Below are 20,280 nucleotides of genomic sequence, written 5' to 3'. Positions count from 1 at the left end.
CGTCACAAAATGCCAACAGATGCAGGTGAAGCATCTGGGGGAGACTCATCCATTCTGCTTATGACAGCAACATCCTGCTTCCTCTTTGGGACTCCACGCTAGACCCAAGTGTAGAAGAGCTCAGTAGAATCCCAAGAGCTCAAAATTCATTCCAACAAACCAGAAGCCTTTAGTGTATCTTGCTACTTACCTAATGTATAATTGAATGATTTCCTGCTCATGTTGCCTGCTGAGGACTTCAGATGTCTTGCGGCATGGGCTGGAATTCTCTGTTATCTCAGCTGTTTGCTGCCTGCTCTATGCTTTGTCAAATGTATGAGCCGGCTATTAAATGCCTAGAAGAAAAATCTCTCACCAGGTGGGTGGGGCACAATAAGAATATGGAACTGTTAAATTCGCCATTCATGCTTTCAGACGATGGACCTGTGCGGGCTACTGCAATAGGGTGTGAGCCCTGAGCTGTGTTGTGATTGGCTGATATCATTCCACGCCCACATCCCCAGACCTCCTATCGGTTTACAGTAAGTTAAAAAGTACCTGCAAAAGCAAATCATACCTTTGACTTTATTTATACCACCCTCTGGCATGGTGTCTCCACTCGACTGGAATCATGCAGCACCCAGACACAAACACCCTTGCAGTTGAAAATGTGTTCTATTTTCTATGAAAACATTAAAAGAAAACAAGAAGGTTTTGGTTTTGTCACATTTTTTTCATGGGATTTTTTGGTTTTCATTAAAAAAAAGCAGAACTCCAAAAGTCGTTCCTGGGTGTTGAAAACTGAAAAATTGTCAGTGTTCAGATTTTTCAATTCAAAGCCAAAAAAATTAAACAAAAACATTCATTTTGTTATGAAAATTTGCTGTTTCATCACAAAGTCCTTTTTTGGAAATAAAAGTTGATATAGTTTTTATAACCTGCTCTCTTTATTCTAAACTGATGTTCTGACAAGAATGAGGCCACCCAACATTTATTCACATCCTTTGATTTGCACTAAATCTGGTCCCAAACTTTCTTCAACCATTTATAATCTTCATTCCACATGACACCAATGTCTCCAGGTGCTATTCCCTTTGAGTGGCTGCGTTGCTAGCATCCGCATCAATTTGTTCTTTGCTCGTGCCTTTGTCACAGATAGCCAGTGCTACCTGGAAGCTCCCAGCCCATGCTAGTATACAGGCTTTTACCCCAAGATAAGGGGTGATGAAGGACGAACTTTTTAAAAATACACAGCAAATGCAGGAGGCAACATCTCTTTGTGCCAGGTACCAGAAGATGGTGGGCATTCCATTGCGAGTGGAAGCTGGAGCAGCTCCTTTGTGTCAATGGAGCTGTGGTAGATTGCACCGGCACTGAATGTGGTCCCTGCACTTCTACCACTGAGGTATGATACAACCTTGGACAAATCACTGCATTTCTGCACAAGGGGGATAACATCTGGAATCATGTGATCTTCTGTTCCTCCAAGACCACACACTGCAGCGTCAACTCTGCCTTCCGTCAGCCCGCTTTACTGAACAGTCCCTTCCCAGCACCACACACCTACTGCTCAGAGGGGTTAGTAGAGGGTTGTTTGGAAATGAGGTGTGTGGAGGTGGGGAGCGGAGTGAAAGTTGCGTCTGTAGCAGCTGGGCTAATGGCAAGGTGTGTGCTCATAGTGGGAGGAGTGTGCTGTTAGGTGCCTTAACTTTTCACTGCTTTGCCTGTGTGGGTTTGAGCCATGTGTGTTACGTGTGTAGTAACTTGTGCTGCTCCACAACAACTTTTTTGTAGAGTGATATTTTATTACTACTAAGCGATATGCCCCAGTGCAAACCTGTGGTAGAAGCAAGCATAGTGGCACCAGGAGTTTATATTCTTTTGGCAGCAGATTCAGGAACACATAATCAGATGCATGAGCACAGAGATGTGCAAAGGAAACATAAAGAACGGACTATTTAGCCTAAGCATGTTTTTAACTGCTCACTGGTCTGCATACCTTCTGAGTCATGTAAAAACCCTGACAAATGCTGATTTTTCCACTGGCACTTGCACTTTTGAGTAATACATTTGCAGAGAAACTCATTTTTTAAAACCTGATGATAGGCCCAATCTGGCAATCTGTGAGTATTGTCTGTGTAAGGACTTCAAGGACTGGGTCCCATTTTTGTGGTTTTTTAAAACCATATTTAAACAAACATGTTCCTGCATATCGATCTGTCACTGTGAAATCTCTTTGATTCAGATGTGCTGACTTGGGTTCACAATGTTTACAAAACTATGGAAATGGAAATGCTTGATATGTATTTCTACACAGCACTCCCAGAAATTGCTGGGTGCATTTTGCAACAATTGAGAAAGTAATCTTTAAACCTAGAACATGCAAAAGAACTAAAAAGCAGTTAGCTATGCTAATGTCCTTGCTTAATTTGCTAATTCATTTTAGTTCTATAAATAAATAAATAGCCACTCCCTACCCTTGAAAATTGCAAGATTTCAGCTTTTTACAGCAGTTGGCTAAATTTTTCTACATGTTGTGCTTAGCAAGAGACAGCTGGAAGGCAGGATATGCATAGCGTTACCTATATCTTATACCGCTCCTCTCTACCAAGTGATTTAACAAATGTGTGTGTTATCATACGGGCTGCATTGCAAAGTGGTGAAATCATGGAAGACTGCAACAGGGGCTCAGCACACTTTACTTATATAACAGCAAAGTTCATTGAAACTATCAACTCATCGACATTTGCCCAGAAATTCTGGGTTATTTTTCAGCAAACACTGATACAGCTAAAAAGCCAAATTTAAGAGACATTTTTTTGCTCTCTCTTTTGATATGTTTCCCATTTCACACCACAACAAGAAATCAATCCAGAGGTTTGAAGCTACCGCAGGGTGAGCTATTTAACCCAGGAAGGGGGATTTTTATATCAGGCTTTTAACAAACAAAAATCTTTTACAATCTTCAACAAGAAGTTCTTAGCTTCTAAACAGAGATTTGCTTGGACCCTACGGGAGCCATTGCACATTACTGCTCTCCTGTTTGCTCCGAGAGGTGCACGCTTGGATGGAACACCAGTGTGCCGCAGGACATGGGGTCCTGTCCATACGAGCCAGCAGGTAGCTGAGTTCCCCTGAATCAATGTCCCGTGGTATTCGAAGGTGCTGAGCTGCTGGTGGGTTTTGATGAGAGTCTGGCCACTTGTGATCAGCAAAGATCTCATGGCTTTGCTTATGTAGCTTTCCAGGGCCTGATTTTCCCCTGCCTTGCATAGTCATGTGCACCACCGCAAAGTGGTGCCACTGCACAGGTGTGAATGATTATACAAGGTGCCAGGCAACGGAGAACTGCGCCAACAGCTTGTTAGACTGTGCTCTTGTCCGCCACCTGGATGGCTGCATTCTAGGGTTGAGGAAGTGATCCTTATGGGTTTGCACTGTGCTTTGGGATCTTTCAGACTCAGTGCAACATGAAGATGACCCATTATTACCAAACTCTTGTACTCTAGTGATCAGAGGATGCATCCCTCAGCACTTACCCCCTCACTAGCACAAAGGAGATGGAGGTAACCTAGATGAGCATTAAGGGAAACTGGCATCCTTCAATGACATGAAACAAAAGCATTGTCCCAAGTAACTGACTCAGTAATGTTAAATCCCTTCTAGTGGCTGATCAAAGGGAATTATGTGCAGAGCAGAGCAAGATAACAGGGAAAGCAGGAATCTGGCTGGCACAGTGTGCCCTCTCAGATTAACCTGTATAGGGGTGTCTGCAGAATTGAACAGTTCTCCTCTGCATCGTGTTCTTCCCCTAGACTCGAACTAATCCCTCCATGCTGTTTTCTCTCTACAAAGCTGGAGACTTGTGGAAAGGGGGAACTGTGTGGGCTCTTCTGTGGTCTCTCCATCCCAGGCTAACGTGGGAAACAAAACGAAGTTAACACGACCTACAGTGCAAATCCTCTTGGGGCAGGGGGGACTTGCAGGGGCAGCCGTGGCAGGGAGACCCCTTGGAAACACAGATCCTGCAGGAGCCAGGCTCTCTGTATGCTGGCAGGGAACTCGGAACCCAGGTGGTAGCAGAGAAGCCAAAGGACCTTCTCGGATGCTCCTCACCTCCTGTGGATCCACAGGGGGATTAGCCATGCCCCATGGGATGAATTAGCAGGCACCTTTGGGAGTGGAGGCTTTCCCGTCTGGGAGAAGGGGGCGCATGAGAGAGGACACCCAGATGAGAACTATTTTTGTTCAAAGATATGGGACACTACATATTGCTGCTGCGTCACATTAGCACAGCTACATCACGTGATCTCTGAGAAGCTCATGGGCTCTGGATTATTGAAATGCTGAAGAATTCAGAGCTTGCTGCCGTCTCAGGCGTCTGCTCCACCTATTTGCACCTTTTCAATCTGAAGTTAATCTTGGGACATTCTGCAGCACTAGCCCCAAATGACGCTTCATTTTGTTCTGCAGCTATGCCTGGAGCATTTCAGCACAAACCAGTGTATGTAATTCAACACAAAAGCAACCAGACAAAAGCAGGTGGTGCCTCCTCTGTTCCCACAGGGATGTGGACGCTTAAAGCGTGCTCTGCGTTCCCGCTGTATTAAATCACCAGTTGAATACACGGTTCCATCTTCCTGGGAGGGCCAAATCTTGCTCATGTTCTCATTTACTTTAATTCAGATCAGGTGATGTCAATGCAAGTCATTGTGTGAGACATATGAGCAGGATAGGAAGGTAACTCAGGGCTGTAGGAAGGTGAGATCAAACCAAGCATGGGTTTGCTCTGAAATCAATAAGGTTGGTAAGAAACCAACTCCCAATGACTTCATGGAAATCCCAGCGCATTCCAATAGGCATGCATGGGGACCACCAATCACTGCAGTCTGGATATTGCCAGATTCATCAGGGTGAAACTGACCCTGATGAATCTTGGAAAGCCAAGTATAGTTCACAAGAAGTCACAAACACACACCTCATGAAAGACCCCACACCAAAGATCCCTGGCTTCAACCTCCCACACAGCTCATGTGCAACCCTAACTCGTATCTGCACACACCATGGCAGATGTGGATACTTGCTGCACAAATGAAAAATTAAAGACTTTCCAGTTTGTGAATGTGGTCACCCGAACAGACCATGGACCATATAACAACTCAATGCCCAGTTCACAAATATGAAGTAGGCATCACAGCAATATGCTCTGCACTCCAGACACAATTATCTGCTTTAGCCATCTGAATGCAAAATCATAGCTGTTGGTCTACATTTACATCAGCCATACAAAGAAGATGGAGGCCAATTTCTTCTGCATTCTGGGCCCCATTCAATGGGAATTTCAGCCCCTCTCAGGATTCAGTCACGGAGGCCAGACCCGCACCTCATCTTAATTGGCCCCTGAGGTCACTGGAGTGACTCCAACTTGCACTACCTGAGGCTCTGGCCCATAATGTTTATGAAACACACTGTAGATATAATTACTTTTGCTTTTGACTTCATCCACTCAACTGTCAGAGCCAACTCCTGCCCATTTCCCCAACAGAGCTACCTTCCACTCATAGAAACCAGGCACTTCTTAAATTGAAACCAAAGGCCCTCTTTGTGTCACTGAGAACCAAAGAACGTTCAGATTGTGGATAAAAACCAGAAAAACTTTGACAAATGTGAATATTTGCACAAGAAAATGCCTGGTTAGTCAAACAGCTGTATTTTGTCAAAAAAAAATTGATGATAAAACATCGACTTGCTGTCCTCACAGCCCATACCTGAGACACTGAGTCTAATCCATGTACTCCAGAGGGATGCACTAGTCCTGCCCCACCACATTAACCTGTGTTTTAGAAGTTCTTCTTTGGAGAGAAAAATCCCACCTCTGGCTAGGGTGATCAGACAGCAAGTGAGAAAAATCGGGACAAGGGGTGGGGGGTAATAGGAGACTATATAAGAAAAAGACGCAAAAATTGGGACTGCCCCTACAAAATTGGGACATCTGGTCACCTTACCTCTGGCCAAAGGGCGACAACAAAAGCTAAAATTACATGAATTCTGGGGTGAATATACTGAAGGTAACAAGCGGGCCATCAAGAGGAGTGCTGCATCCAGGCCAACATGGGGAGACTGTTGTAATGGGTGAGGTGATTTCGGACTGATGCTGCTGTCTGTGGGTTAGTTTAGCTTGGATCTTGTTGGAATTAGGTTGTAGCGTGGCCTTAGTTGACGTTATTGATAGGCAGCTTGTGGCTTAACGACAGTGGCTTTTGGAAGGGCAGGGCATCTTATGGCTTTCCCATGGTTTGTAGGTGGAAAGCAGTCCCTGCTGATGGGCTGCTCCTGGCTGGGTGGAGGTAACTCAGGCAGCGTGCAGTAGTTTGGCAGGCTGGCTGTATGTGTACCTTAGTGTGGCTGGTGGCTCTATTGGATTGTGGCCATTTGTGCTGTATGATTATGGCTGCCTTAGTTTTCGCTGTGCAGTGTTGGAAGATCGAAAGATTGTCTCTCTCATCACCAGAAGTTGGTCCAGTAACAGATATTCCCTCCCCCGCCAGGTCTCTTTCTTTTTGGCTAGCAAAGGCTGGTTGGGGCTGAATTCGGGCGGCTTGCAGGGGAGTTTGACAAGTGGCCGTTTGGGGGTTCTGACTTGGTTCAGACATGGAAATTGGCCATTGATGCTTGTTGGCAGCTGTTTGCTTTCTTTGGGTAAGGATGGAAGGAGAGTCTGTGAAATGTTTCAACTTCGACCCAATGAAATTTCATCAAAAATATTCTGACCTAGTGTCAAGGCTTCATCTTAACTTCAGCAGGTTCAAAGTTGGTCCTGACAATTTGTGGCTGGCAACTGGCATGCTTCATTGTGGCAGAGTTTAGTGATGACTGATTTTATTTTCAGTACCAGGGCCATGTTCTCCCAGTCTCTTCAGTTCACTCTCTCTCAGATAGTCTCTGGAGAAAAGCCTTAATTTTCTTTATAATCATCCCCTTCTCCCTGCAGATTTAACATCTGTGGACATGGTTTGCTGCTAGGCCATGTCTTTCTCATAAGTGAAATTCAGGTGCAGGAAGGACTAATGGCCCATTGTATGTTGGCAGACAATTTGTCCTGCCTTTTCAAATGATTTTCCTTCTTTCGTTACTAATCCATTCTGTATTGCTAAGTGTGATGAATAACTGTCAGCAGACCTCAGAAAATACATTATTTCTGTGCAACTATAACAGACAAATGAATTTCTGCATTTTCTCATCCATAGAAAAGTACAATATGCTGAAATTTACCAAACCCTTTGGATAGCATTTATTGTATCCATGTTTATATTTTGTCTAGCTTTCAGTCGACATTACATCTGTTACATTCATAGGTGTCTGACTGGCTTTGGCTACAAGAGATGACTTTCCTTCTCAAATATTGGAAACAGGTCAAAGTTAAATATTTAAGGTTGTAATCCAAACTCCCCAAAGTCTGATGTATTTCTGATTATTTCTCCCTCTAATCTGCAGTGCACCTAGGAACATGCAATTTTTAGCTGGAGTTGTAAAACATCCAAAACTCTCAATACCAGAAAAAAATGTCTCTGCATGTCCTTCTGTATTTGAGTTGATGTTTCAAATTAAAATTAGTTCCGAATAGAGATACACATTAACCTGGCAATCAATACTTAAAAATTTGACCATTTTTCAGAGAAAGGTCTACAAAACAAAAAGGTAAAGTTGTTCCAAAGACACTTCTGGAATCCTTACTAGTTTAAAACAGCTTTTAGTTTAGAGTAAAATGAGCAGATAACCCCTTCGCTTGGATTAGTGCCTAACAGGTTCAGCTGCAGCATTCTGGTTTATTGGCTCACCAAATGTACACTTTAAGTTTGTTTTGAACTTAGTGTTCACAAAGGCTACCAGATGGATAGCGCTAAAAACTGATGTCCCTATCTCTAATACAACAATTAATTCAGAATAATCAACTGTGGCTAGAAATTCTGTACCAAGTTTTAGCCCAAAGCAAACTTTAATGGCTCGGTTAGAATTCCTTGATGCAAGCGGTCTAGAATAAAACTGCTTATACATCATTAACTGTATCAGCTCTCCAAGTGCCATGGTAATATGCATATGGTATATTGCTTTTTAATGGAGATATGCTTAGGGGGATCCTTGTCAGAAGCCTACTTATTTTATTCAGTTGGATTTGAGAATTTTCAATATGTTCCTTTGAGAAAATCAAAGCATTTTCCTAGTACAGTACATGCTATTCAAATGGGAGTCCGTTTGAAGTAAGTTGTGTAAAATTTGTCTTTGTGAAAGTTAGGGTCTCCATAAGAAACCCATGGTATATTGTGTGCGTGGATAGCGAGACAGAACTTCCAAAAAGCACGTTTGCTCCGAAAGACTAATTGGCTTAAGAGGGATCTAAACTTACAGTCTTAATAGTTACAGCTGAAAACGTTAGATGTTGCATCTCCACAAATACACCCGAGTAAATTGACGTGAGACTCCAGCAATTTCTGTAGTTTACACCAGTACAAATCAGATCAGAATCATGTCCTCTGTGTGTATCATTTAGACAAAGGCTTTTTCTGTTTTGTTCTTCTGTAATAAGATACACCCAGGGGATTAATTAGGCAGACAGCATTGCCTGGACCCAAGTTGCTTAGCAACCCCCCAGTTTACCTTCAGGTACCGTGTTGTAGTTGCAGGTTTGTTCAATTGCTTCACGTCATCAACTAAAAACAATTCTGCAAAGGCCAGTTTACATGTTCACGCCAAGTTCAGCCGTCAAAGAGCACAGAGTGAAGAGTAACGGCCCTCATTGCTTTGAACACCTAAGCCAACCCAGCCCTGCTTGAACTGGTTGATGAAATGCTGCTGCTGAATCGGGGAGTTTACGGATGTGCAGAGCCGCATTCGCTGCTCTGGAGAGTGCTGGTTAATAAGCCAACATTTGAACCAAACCTACATAACTGGACCCATCCTAGGCCTGGTGACAAAATAGCTGTGTGGAGCTAGACTTCACTGCACAACTGCAATCCAGTGCAGGAGCAGCCCTACCCTGGTGCTCGGCCAGCAGCAGCTCCCGCTTATGGAGGCTAATGGATATTGCTACTCCCCCCTACTAGCTGGGCCATGAGAGTGACACTTACTTGTCCTCTCAAACTAATACCGGACAATATTCTCCAAGCAGAAACATATCGAAATCTAGCACTGGCAGATCACCCAGTCCTGGGCCAGCTTTCTATTGACTCTATTTCAGTGACTTCCCATTTTAATTGTAGAGGCAGGCAGAAAACACAGATCTCAAGTCCAGGTCCCGTGTCTTAACTAGAAAGCCATCTCCTCCCTGTCCTGTTTCTTCTCTCCCCACTGCTGCTCCGAGTCACCTCCAGACAAGTCTATAAAACAGGAATACAAAATGCGCAGGGTACCGCACTATGCTGCTCACACGTTTCCAACTCCTGCATCTGCCCAGGTTCATGTGCGTAATCAACAAAAGCCATTTTTTTCTGCCCAGAAAGGAACAGACTCTCAACCTCACCTGCTTTCAGTGGGATTGCTCTTGAGGGATGTTCCTTGGCCATCCCGTAGTCTGTGGCATGGAAAGAGCTACAGGATGAGCCTGACACAGGGTGTAATTGGGCTCTGATCTCTGAAGAGAGAGAGAGAGAGTGTGTGTGTGTGTGTGTGTGTGTGTGTGTATGTGTGTGTATGTGTGTGTGCATCCAGAATGGATTTGGGCAACATGCTCCAACAGCTGCAGATTCTGAACTTATTATCTACACTAACATGTAGAAAACTGATTTCTCCGGTGCCTTTAAAACTCTAATGGTGCCCGTCTGTCAATCACTGTAGCGTCTCGGTTAAATCCTCAGCAGCATTTAGATTGAGGAAAGGACTAGAAGGCCCGTTAGGTGCCTATGAAAATATTACCCACCATGCCTCCTCCTTCCCTGGCTGTCTCAGTGGGTTACAGTAATGCAGCCGGAGTAAAAGTCTCATTTGCATTCTATATCTCCTCTGCATGTGGTTTGTTTACATTGCCCTGCTCTTTAGGCTTGCTCATAAGTGTCCATGCTTGCCAGCTGTTCGTACAATGCTTTGTTTACATCAAGAGGGCCTTGAAATGCTGTACAAATAAACCCAGTATTGAAAAGGTCTTTAAACTTCAGGCTGCCGGGAGGGCTGTGCAAATGTTAGCCCTTTCGGGAAAGATTAGGCGCAAGATGGTGCTCAGCATGTGTTCTCTAGGGCATTCCTGGAGTGGATACCCGTGTCTGAGTCACATATGCTCATGGTCCTTGGGGGCTATTTTGTCAGATGAACTCGGAGAGGAAAATCGAGCTATTTGTGCATCTCCCTCCCTTGGTGTTTGGGAGTAACAGGTAGCCACCCCACAAGCCCATGAACTGCCACCCCCCATCCAGTGTCAAACCTCCCATCCTTAAGCAACCTCCTAGAGAAGCTAACCAAAGGCCAACTATAAGGTCATCTCCGGAAAGCTAATATTCTAGACCTGGCACAAGCTGGATTCAGGCCAGGACCTGGGACAGAATCAGCTTCAGTGGCACTGATAGAAATCTCCCTCTGTCAGTGGTTAGAGAGCAGCCCTCCATTGTCATCCTCTTGGGCCTCTCTGCAGCATTCAACTCTGTTGACCATGATATACCAAGAGAGGGGGCAGGGGAGAAGGCCCGGGGAATGTGCTAAAAATGGTTTGAGTCCTTCCTGGAGGGCTCGTGATGGGAAACTGCACCTCCATCATGAGACCCCTCACCTGAGGAGTCTAAGATAAATTCTCCCACTGGTTCTGTTGAACAGCTATACGCAGCCACTGGGTGCCCTGGTCAGACAACAACGACTCCTGCAGCAATATGCAGATGGCACACAGCTTTACCCACTCTTCATCATATATGTCCACACCACTACTACCAAGATGGCCCCGTGCTTGGAAGAGATCAGCTCATGCATGAAGTACAGTTGACTGAACCCGAACAAGACAGAGGTGATGTTGATGGGCAGAGGAAAGTATTTTGGTGAGTTTGCAGACGTGGTGCCATGTCCTTTGGGTGAAAGAACACGCACATAATTCAGGACATAGTTCAGTCACATCATTTAATGCCCTGCCTGCAGGTGCTCATATACTACAGTAGTAAGCGGTGGTATAAGAATTTATATGGTGGGGGGGGGGGTTTGGTAGCACTGTCTATTATATTAAGGTTGCTTATCACGTCCCATTGTAAGACGCCGTTTCCAGTTGTTTGTAACTTAGCAAGGCTTGGACTGGGCTGAAGTGTTCTATGCCAGATGTCTGCCAGAGATTGCTGGGGGGCCAAAGCAGCTCAGCCAGTTTGGAGAATGAGGTTAGGGGAAAACACACTTTTTTGTCTATGCTAAAAAATTCTCTGACCTTTCCTTTGAATGGCTCTAATGCGCATTGTGCTTTGGAGCAGAGACTGGGCATCTGGCCGGGGACAGCCTTTGTTTCAGGGATATGGCTTTTGTCATCCTCATGAACATCTGCCTAAATCAGCCCAAGTAATCAGTCTTTGAAAAACTGGAGTTTGCACAGTTCAGTAGAGACGTCTTGGGTTTCAGCAGCTAAACTTCCTGAAGTGTCTGTCCTTGCTGAGACTGCTTGAGGCTCTCAGAGCTCCTGGTGCTGACCAGGCCGCCCGTGCACCACCTGCACAGAGCAACTGAGCATGCTCCATCTCCCCCCGGCTCCTAATGCTCGTCAAACGGCACATCTGCCATCCCCGCACCGCCTGGCTTCCCTGGGATGGCTGCTCTGGGCTGGGGTGCAGCAGGCATCAGAACCAAGAGCAGGGGGTCGCGAGGAGGCAGCTCCCCAATTCTAATGCAGAGGCAACAAAAGCCAGGCCAGGGAGAGGGAAAGGAATAGAGGGGGAAAGGAGTGAGATTTCTTTCCTCCTCTTGGATATGACCAGGCTAAAGGGGTGTTCAGTCTGATACTCACAGGATACAAACAGCTGGCTGCCGTGCTCAGCCCAGGAGGAGGCCTGGCCATGGCCCACCCTATGCCACCCCTGTTGACTAGAACCACGAAGTTCACTGTGCACCACAGACTACTTTATATTTAGCCATTTCGTTACATTAGAAACTTCTATTCACCTGCCCACAGCCCCACTGCACGCTTAGCAAAGTAATTCTGAGCAGAATCGACATGCAGAGCAAACACTGGCTAAAGACACACCAGTTTTCCTAGTGAAGCCGCCGCCGTGGGCGTGCGAGAGAGACATCTCCCCAGATGGCAGGTCCTAAGCCAGTTAGGGCTTTAAAGAACAAACGCCAACCATCGAGTTTTACATTGAAATGCAGGTTCCTATGGGGAAATGCCTTTGGGAGATGTAGTTTGAATCCCTGATGCTTCCATTTATCTCATATAAACTAGGATCCCTGGCTGGACTACATCTTCCATGATGCAACACACTTCCCTCTGACCAAATGGGATGGTGTCAAGCCAGCGAGCCCATCCAGTAGGGAGAATGGGGGAGAATGGCATCAGGAATCCAAAGTACATCTCCCACAAGGCGATGTACCACCATAGTTTAATGTTAATCTGACTAAAAATGAAACATTTTGCCTTAGGTCAACAAACTGAATGGATCATTTCCATTTGGGACTATCAAACTGTTTATATAAAAAATGGCAAAACAAAATATTGTCATTTCTGAATTAAAAATTTTTCTAACTTTTCATTCTGTAAATATTTCAATATCTTAACTTTGTTTTCTGATTTTGGACAAAACACAGATATTGAAATATCAGAATTTCCTGGGAGATGGCAAGTGACATTTTTGCTCAGCTGTTACTTCTGTGCCTTCAGTACACAGCCTGGAGCTCTGGAGCGTTGAAGCCAACCACTTCTCATTGCTGGAGCAAACCAAAGTGCTTCTTTCTGAACCCACTGCAGCTCTGCGGCGCTCAGACTTCCAGCACATGTGGAAATCATCATGTTCGAGGTTTGCAAAGCAGTTTTGTGTCTCTGCCATCTTGACAGTTGCTGACTAAAACAGGATCATCACCGTTTTCTAGACAGCACACACTTTTCTAAATCCTCCTCCGAATGAGCTCATTAACACACTCCATACCAAAATAATGCAACCGTGTAAATTAAACTTTGAATTAGATAGCATGTTTCCCCCCGTCCCTTAGCTTCTAGGGCAAACTAGATAAACCATATCACTTTAATTCCAGACTAGCTCTCTCTTGAGAATGGTCCCCCTTATTTAAATCTAATCTTATGAAAAAATTGCCTACTTAAAGCATATTTCTGTTAAGTTCCTGGGTTAAATGTGTATATCATTTTCTGCAGTTGCAAGGAACTGCAGAATAATTGTTGGCTCATTTATTCTTTTATTGGCACTGAGTATAAAATGACTATTCTTCTATATCAAATATTCTTAATCAGAGAACTCTGCCCACATTGTTAGAAAGGCAGCTCTCTGTTTCAATTTTGAGGAGGATTAACCACCACATTACAGTCTGAAGGTAGGCAGCATGGTCAAGCAGACTAGCCTGGGATCTGTTATTGGCTTTGCCACAGATTTGCTGTATGACCATGGGCAAGTCACCTAATTTTTCTTTGCAATGGGAGGTAATCATACCTGCTTACCTCTATAAAACTCTTTGAGGTCCTTGAATAGGAAGCACAATCCAAGTGCTAAATATTAACATAGGTTAACACTGCTTATAAACCATTTTATTAGACATTTGATTGTATTTGCCACAGAACTCTTTCCTAAATTGTTCCCATCTCATAAATTGTCTAGAACTCTTCATCTGAAAAATAAATTTTGTTGGAATATAAAATTTAACACCAGGTATTCTAATGGCATCCTGTCACCTCATTTCTCACTTAGGGAACACTCTGACTGACTTCTGGTGGAATTCTTCTTGAGAAGGAGTACAGGATAAGACTCTGGAACAGATGTTTTAAGTATCTGAGAGGAATTGAAGAAGAAAAGTGCAGATACTCAAGGGTGAGCTACATCTTGGGCTGAATTTGAGCAGGTTGCAGTTTTTTGATTGTGAATAACCATTAAAATTTTCAAAATATATCCGTGAAAACATTTACTTCTTTTGACCAGCTCTAGGGTGAATGATTGCGTAGGGTAGATCTAGTCCAAGCATTGAGAGAGGAAAGGGGATTTCTTTCTATTAAATCATTTGTTGGTAGGCCATGACTGAATTATTTTACTGGTATTATATAATCCCATTTCCCAGTCTCAGCTGGCATTTGCTTTTAAGTATTGCTACATCACCTATTCAGGAAATTCGAGATACATCAATCATCAAACATCAAAACTCAGGAGACCGAGGCTGGAATTTTTGTTGCTGAACTTCTTGACAATCCAATCCTAGGCAAAACCTCCATTAATGTCAAAGGGGCTTTTCTTGATTAAGGGATGCTGAATCTGACCCTGTATTTGTACAGAACATAGTGCAGACTCCTTTTCTGGAGTTGGTAAAGAGGATATTTACTTTCCATGGAGAATGAGCACATTTAACTCTGTGGCCCAGCCAGGAAAGTCAATAATAGGACTTAGGATTTTGGTTGATACAACACACACACTGCTTCAAAACCATAATACATTTCTAGCCTGGACCCAAAGACCATTTAACTCACTTTCAAATGTCTCAATAAATAAAGAATAAGCATGTTGAAGGTTATGCAAACAGAGTGGCAAAGTCCTTGCAGTTTAGATTGCCTTTCATATCAATTCCCATTCCTATTTCATGACTTTCATTAGCTTGCAATATATATTCCCTTCTGTCTCTCTGCAAGTCTTAAGGCGACCCCAGCAGAAGGAAGGTGAATTTTTGCCCCTTTGAAGTCTGTTTACAAGCCTGCCTCTTTGGCCCAGGATATCGCCACCCAGCTTGTTTTACTTTTTGTTTGGTGACAACCCACCCAGACCAATTCTGGCCTTGGCTATGCCTTGAATTAAAACACACTGAGGACCAAATTGTCACTAGTGAAGCTTTGCTCATAGGAAGGTTTACAAACTAATGGGCATGGTCCTGTTCCCAGAGCCTCAAGGGCAACGTGTCCATTTGGAAATTGAGTGGGTGTAGGAATTGGTGCAAAATTAGCTTCCCAGTGAAGCATAAACATTTCATTTGTGGCTGAGAAAGTAACCTTCATTGTCTAGAAACTATTTTTGCCCAAAAGCTAATTGTAGATGTTATCAAGGCCTGCTCCATACTATAAGGATATATTTCAGAGTAGCAGCCGTGTTAGTCTGTATTCGCAAAAAGAAAAGGAGTACTTGTGGCACCTTAGAGACTATGTGTTTAGTCTCTAAGGTGCCACAAGTACTCCTTTTCTTTATAAGGATATATTAACCCTACCTACTTTGCTTTGCAACGTGCAGTGCGATTTCTAAAAGTGTGTATATATAGCTACATAGGGCATAGAATATAGTTGTTAATGAAAGATTTCAAACATAGTATCCTTTGAATACTCAGCATAACTTCATTCTTCCCCAAAAGCTGCAGGAAGCAAAAAAGTGAAAAAATATATTAATAAAACAGGTATTACCTAGTAGAGGTGGGCGTGAATTTTTCAATGAAACAGTTTTCATCTGAGAATGCCAATTTGTCAAAACCAAAACATTTTGTAGGAAAGGGCTGGTTACTGGTTTTGACAAAGTTATCAACTTAAAGTTTTTTGTTAAAAAAAATTCAAAACTATTGGAAAGTTTCATTTCTTCATTTATTTTAAATGAAAGATTCTAGTTTTCAGGCACAATGACTGTGTTTTGCCATTTAAGCTAATTGCAGTAAAAATATGTATATTCAAAATTGAAGCAAAACAGTTCAAAATTATTGAAATGAAACAATTTGATTGACCTGAACTAAATTTTTTTTTCTTCTTCAGATTTTTGGTTTTCAGATATTTTTGACTTTTTGTTGGGAAGGGAAAGTTTTAAAAATCTTGGCAATTTTCTCAGGACAGGAAAATCATTCCACCAACTTGTGGAACTCGTTGCCAGGGGATGTTGTGAAGGCCAAAAGTATAACTAGGTTCAAAAAAAGAATTAGACAAGTTCATGGGGGATAGATCCATCAATGGTTATTAGCCAAGATGGTCAGGGATGGAACCCCATGCTCTGGATGTCCCTAAACCTCTGACTGGTAGAAGCTGGGACTGGACAACAGGGGATGGATCACTTGATGGTTGCTCTGTTCTGTTCATTTCCTTTGAAGCATCTGCACTGGCCACTGACAAAAGACAGAATACTTGGCTAGATGGACTATTGGTCAGACCCAGTCTAGCCGTTCTTATGCTATTACTGCCTACAATAAAATAATAGCTCAAGCAGATGACTTGTGAATTTTTTTAAAGATACAGTCACACCCACAGCCTGATGTAGATGCCTGAAGTACTGCGAAAGGAGGAAACCTGAGGCAGAAGAGCTTCTAAGTACTAATCTCAGTGTGGCACTTTTTTCCCCTTCAGAACTTAATTGGTCAGCATTCATTTGTGCAAAACCAAACCCAAGAATGGTTCAGATCCTGTGCTGGAACCATTTAAATAGTTGTGGGTTTGGCCCATCTCCACTCATGATACTTTTCTGTTCAACCAGCCAGTGACGTGAATTCCAGGATCATTTGGTGAACACCAGTTGGGGTGAATGCAACTCAGAAGTTCCAAAAATATTTATCCCGCACCACTGAGCCCACCTTGACCCCTGTGTAATTAATCAGAAGTGATTCGCTGAAACCACAACCAGGACTTGATCCTGCACTTCCTTCAGGCAGAACTAGGAAGCCAGGCATGGAGCACTTGAAGATTTGGACTCTGAATCACCGCTATATGGCCATACAGTGTTTTAGTCCACACACAAATAGCCCTTAGTTTGCTACGTCTATACACAAAACACCTGACGTCTCAGGAAGGTTAAATGTTCAGCTCTTTATATAGGATAAAACTGCAGTCCTCAAGAAGGAAAGAGGAAACATACAATTTAAGGATGTAACTGAATTAGACCAAGAGTATAATTTGCGTTTGGATTATTTATGACCTGTGCTCTTAGAGTTGATGATATTCATTAAAATGAATATAGCCTGAAAGCTGTTTAAACTCAAAGCCAGGTCAGCTAAACAACAACATTATGCAATGGGTGCATGTGGCTGCTGAAAGCTATGTGAAATGCCTGAGAGTGGAATGGCCTCGCCAAACAGAAGAGAAGGGGGTCGCTCTCCTTTCTGAATTGCACTATTTCAGGATGAGCACAGGACAAACAAAACAATCACTTGTCTCCCCACCTTTGGATGCTTTTTAAGGCATCCTTGCCTAAAGGCAGAAGGGGGGGGCGAGGGGGCTGAGGGCAGAATCTTAATATTTCTAATATGTCCTCAGCTGGCTCCAGACTTTACCCAGCCAAGTGTTCCCAGCTAGCAGTAGTTACGCCAGAAATGATCAAACACAATATGCCCACCAGTGTGCCAGCAGGCAGGCCAAAAAGCTCAAACTCCTCTCTTTGCTGGGTACAGACATTAGAGGTTACATGCCTTGCTCAGACTGAGAGCTGCCTTGTCTAGATCCTGCAATATACTAGTTATCCTGTACCTAGAAAGTCTCCCAGAGGCTTTAACTATTTAACTTTTTTTCTTCTGGCTGGTATAGTGATTGCCTCTTTGCAAACTATTTGTTGTCATCAATGAGGGTCAATAGATTATATTTCAGTAAATCACTGGGGCAGTTTCTGTCCTGGCCCCTAGAAGCTGCTGTGGTGGCATATGGGGCAGGAACCGTACTGCAAGGGTGCAGGAAAGAATTGCCCGGGTGCAGGCACAGCACTGGGGCAGTGTCCATCAGGCCATGGAGATTGTGGGCATCTCTGCCACCCACAGGCCGTCATGTGGGGTACGTCTGCACTTGGATCTGCAGGTGACACTTGCACAGATATTCTCCCAGGAGCTCTCATTGAGTTAGCAAGCTAACAGCAGGAGAACAGCTGGGGTAACATGAGAGGTGGTGAGCAGCTTGGGCAGTCGTGTCGAATACACACCTGCCTAAAAGCTGTGGTGATGTGCTCAGCATGGGTAGCCTAGTCCACCATGGCTGCACTTCTCTTTGTAGCGCTTCTGGGTCGATGAGAGCTAGCAAGAATACGTCTACACAAGCTGGGAATCACCTCCCTAGCTCCAAGTGTAGCTGCAGTTTTAGGTCCCCAGGGCTTGTCTACATTACACTGGGGTCTATTCATCCTCTGGAGCAGCCCGGGATTGGCAGCGTGCAAAGGTCGCTTAAGGCACTTCTCCCCAAGTCACGAGCTCGACGAGGCGCAGCACAGAATCTCACCCGACGCGTCTAGTTAGCAGTGAATTGCCAACCCATTCTTGCTCCCTTCGATGCCAATCATAACCTCAGCGGACGCAGGCTCTGGCACCTGGAGTTATTGATCATAATTATTGCAGCTGTGGTACACCCACCTCATACCCCTCACCAAGAGGCACCTGTCTGAGATCACGCATGGGCAACCACCCACTTATAAATACATATGAACTGGGACAAAATCATTTCACTTCCTAAAGGCCAATACTCCATTGGACCGCTCGCTTTTACCCATATGTGTATCTTCATTTGCTTCTTTGGCTGTTATGAGAATACTTTCCAGTTCTGTAAAACTACTTAGTGAGCCATCAAAACAGCAGACAAACAGGATACCAAGCCAAGGAATGGGTCCAATCCTGCAAACACTTATTAACGAGTCTCATGCTCTTTGTGGATCATAAATTTTACTTTCAGCTCATTTAGTATTGGTAGCAATTGTAAACATCAGTACTTGGTGCCCATAATTTTCAATGTGATCATATTGCTACAATATTGCTGTGATTGTCTGTACATTTAGGGTTTGATTCAGAAATCAGTGGAAGTTGTGGGTGCTCAGGATCAGGCCCTTAAAGTGCTCTTTTAAGTAAAGGAACATTCACGTTCTGAATGTTTCCTTTCTCAGGAAAGGATATTGCACAGTAAATAAAAGGCATAGAGAATAGATTCAGCCTCCTATATTTATACAAACACTGAGCAAACTGTAGGTCACTGTTCCCGTCATTTCATTGCCCAGAATGGCAGACGTGGGCCAAGACATTTATAAAAAGAAATTTAAAGTTAGGCTCTTGCATCCAGTATTCGGCGCCTGCCTGATTGTCAGGATTGCTGACACCCAGCAACCTCGCTGAGGTTAGAGAACATTTCTGAGGTCCGTGGGAGCAGCTGGGTGCTCAGCCTTTCAGAAAGGCAGCCAAGTGGCTCAATATGGATTGAGGAATCTCACTTCTTGCTCCTCTTTTTAAAAATCTTAGCCATGGTCACAAAGTGACCTCCCTCCTCTTCTCCTTTCAGAGACAGTTGCCAGATTCAAAGCGGTGGTTTTCAGTTGTCCAGCTCGGGACACATCATCCACACAGCCTGGAATGCACTCGCTCTCTCGCTTTCAAAAAAAGGAACGTGCGCCAAGCCATCAATTTTGATTTTAAAAAATACTAAATAAAGATCTTTATATTTGCACCCTCTTTTTAGTGTGGATGACACAGGTTTCAAATGTCTGTATAATTCCTAGTGTTTAACACTGTTCTAATTTGGTAATGTAAATCTGTAGGCTATATAAAAATAATACTGTACTTATGCCATTGCAATCATAACTGTATCATCGACTATACACACAGTGAAAACACAATTCAGTATTTTTCTGGGACATGTGCATATTTAACATAGCACCAGCACCAAGAGAAGGTGTATTGATCCAATAAGGGGCAAAATATAAATCTTTGCTCAATGAGCCTCATAGGTGGTGGGTATAATAGGCCAGGGGAGGCTAAGAACACGAGTCAGAATTCACTGTACTTGCAAATCGCTGGGGGGCTCCTACCGCCAGCCCACCCTGGGCTACCAGGGCTCCTGCTCTCAGTCCGAGTGAGCCAGAAACGGGGGGGAGGGGGGGAAAGAGGGCGCTCCGGCTCACTTGACCCCTGTTCCCATCAACTGGGTCCAGGTGGGAAGCAGAAAGGGTGGGGTGGGCCAGTGCCCTAGCCAGGCTCTCTCATGGGCAGCTACCACACTGCACAGAGCTGCCAGCACGAGAAGCAGCTGGTTCTGCCCCCCCCTTCTGGTCCCTGCCCAGCCCAGCTACCAGGGCCGAGTGTGCCGTGCGGCAGGCGTAAGCAGGAGGAGGATGACAAAGCCCTTCTCCCTCCCCCCCACAGGCCAATCTGGGGGTGCACTTGACCCCACGTGCCCCCCCTACATGTTTCCTCTGACCCGAAGTTACAAGCCAGACAGTGACAGAA

General features: G+C 44.2%; 1 long non-coding RNA gene across 1 annotated transcript; it reads left to right on the top strand.

Moving 5' to 3' along the window:
- Window positions 1-425: 425 nt before the first annotated feature.
- Window positions 426-14,128, top strand: LOC122455929. The gene is made up of 4 exons (XR_006274457.1): window positions 426-1,584; window positions 10,777-10,991; window positions 12,733-12,941; window positions 13,842-14,128. It is a non-coding gene; the product is annotated as an uncharacterized LOC122455929 (long non-coding RNA).
- Window positions 14,129-20,280: the final 6,152 nt, after the last annotated feature.

This window comes from Dermochelys coriacea, chromosome 9, assembly GCF_009764565.3.
Source record: "Dermochelys coriacea isolate rDerCor1 chromosome 9, rDerCor1.pri.v4, whole genome shotgun sequence".
Taxonomy (NCBI): Eukaryota; Metazoa; Chordata; order Testudines; family Dermochelyidae; genus Dermochelys; species Dermochelys coriacea.
Note: the sequence above shows the minus strand (reverse complement) of the source record. Positions and strands in the feature narration are given on the sequence as shown.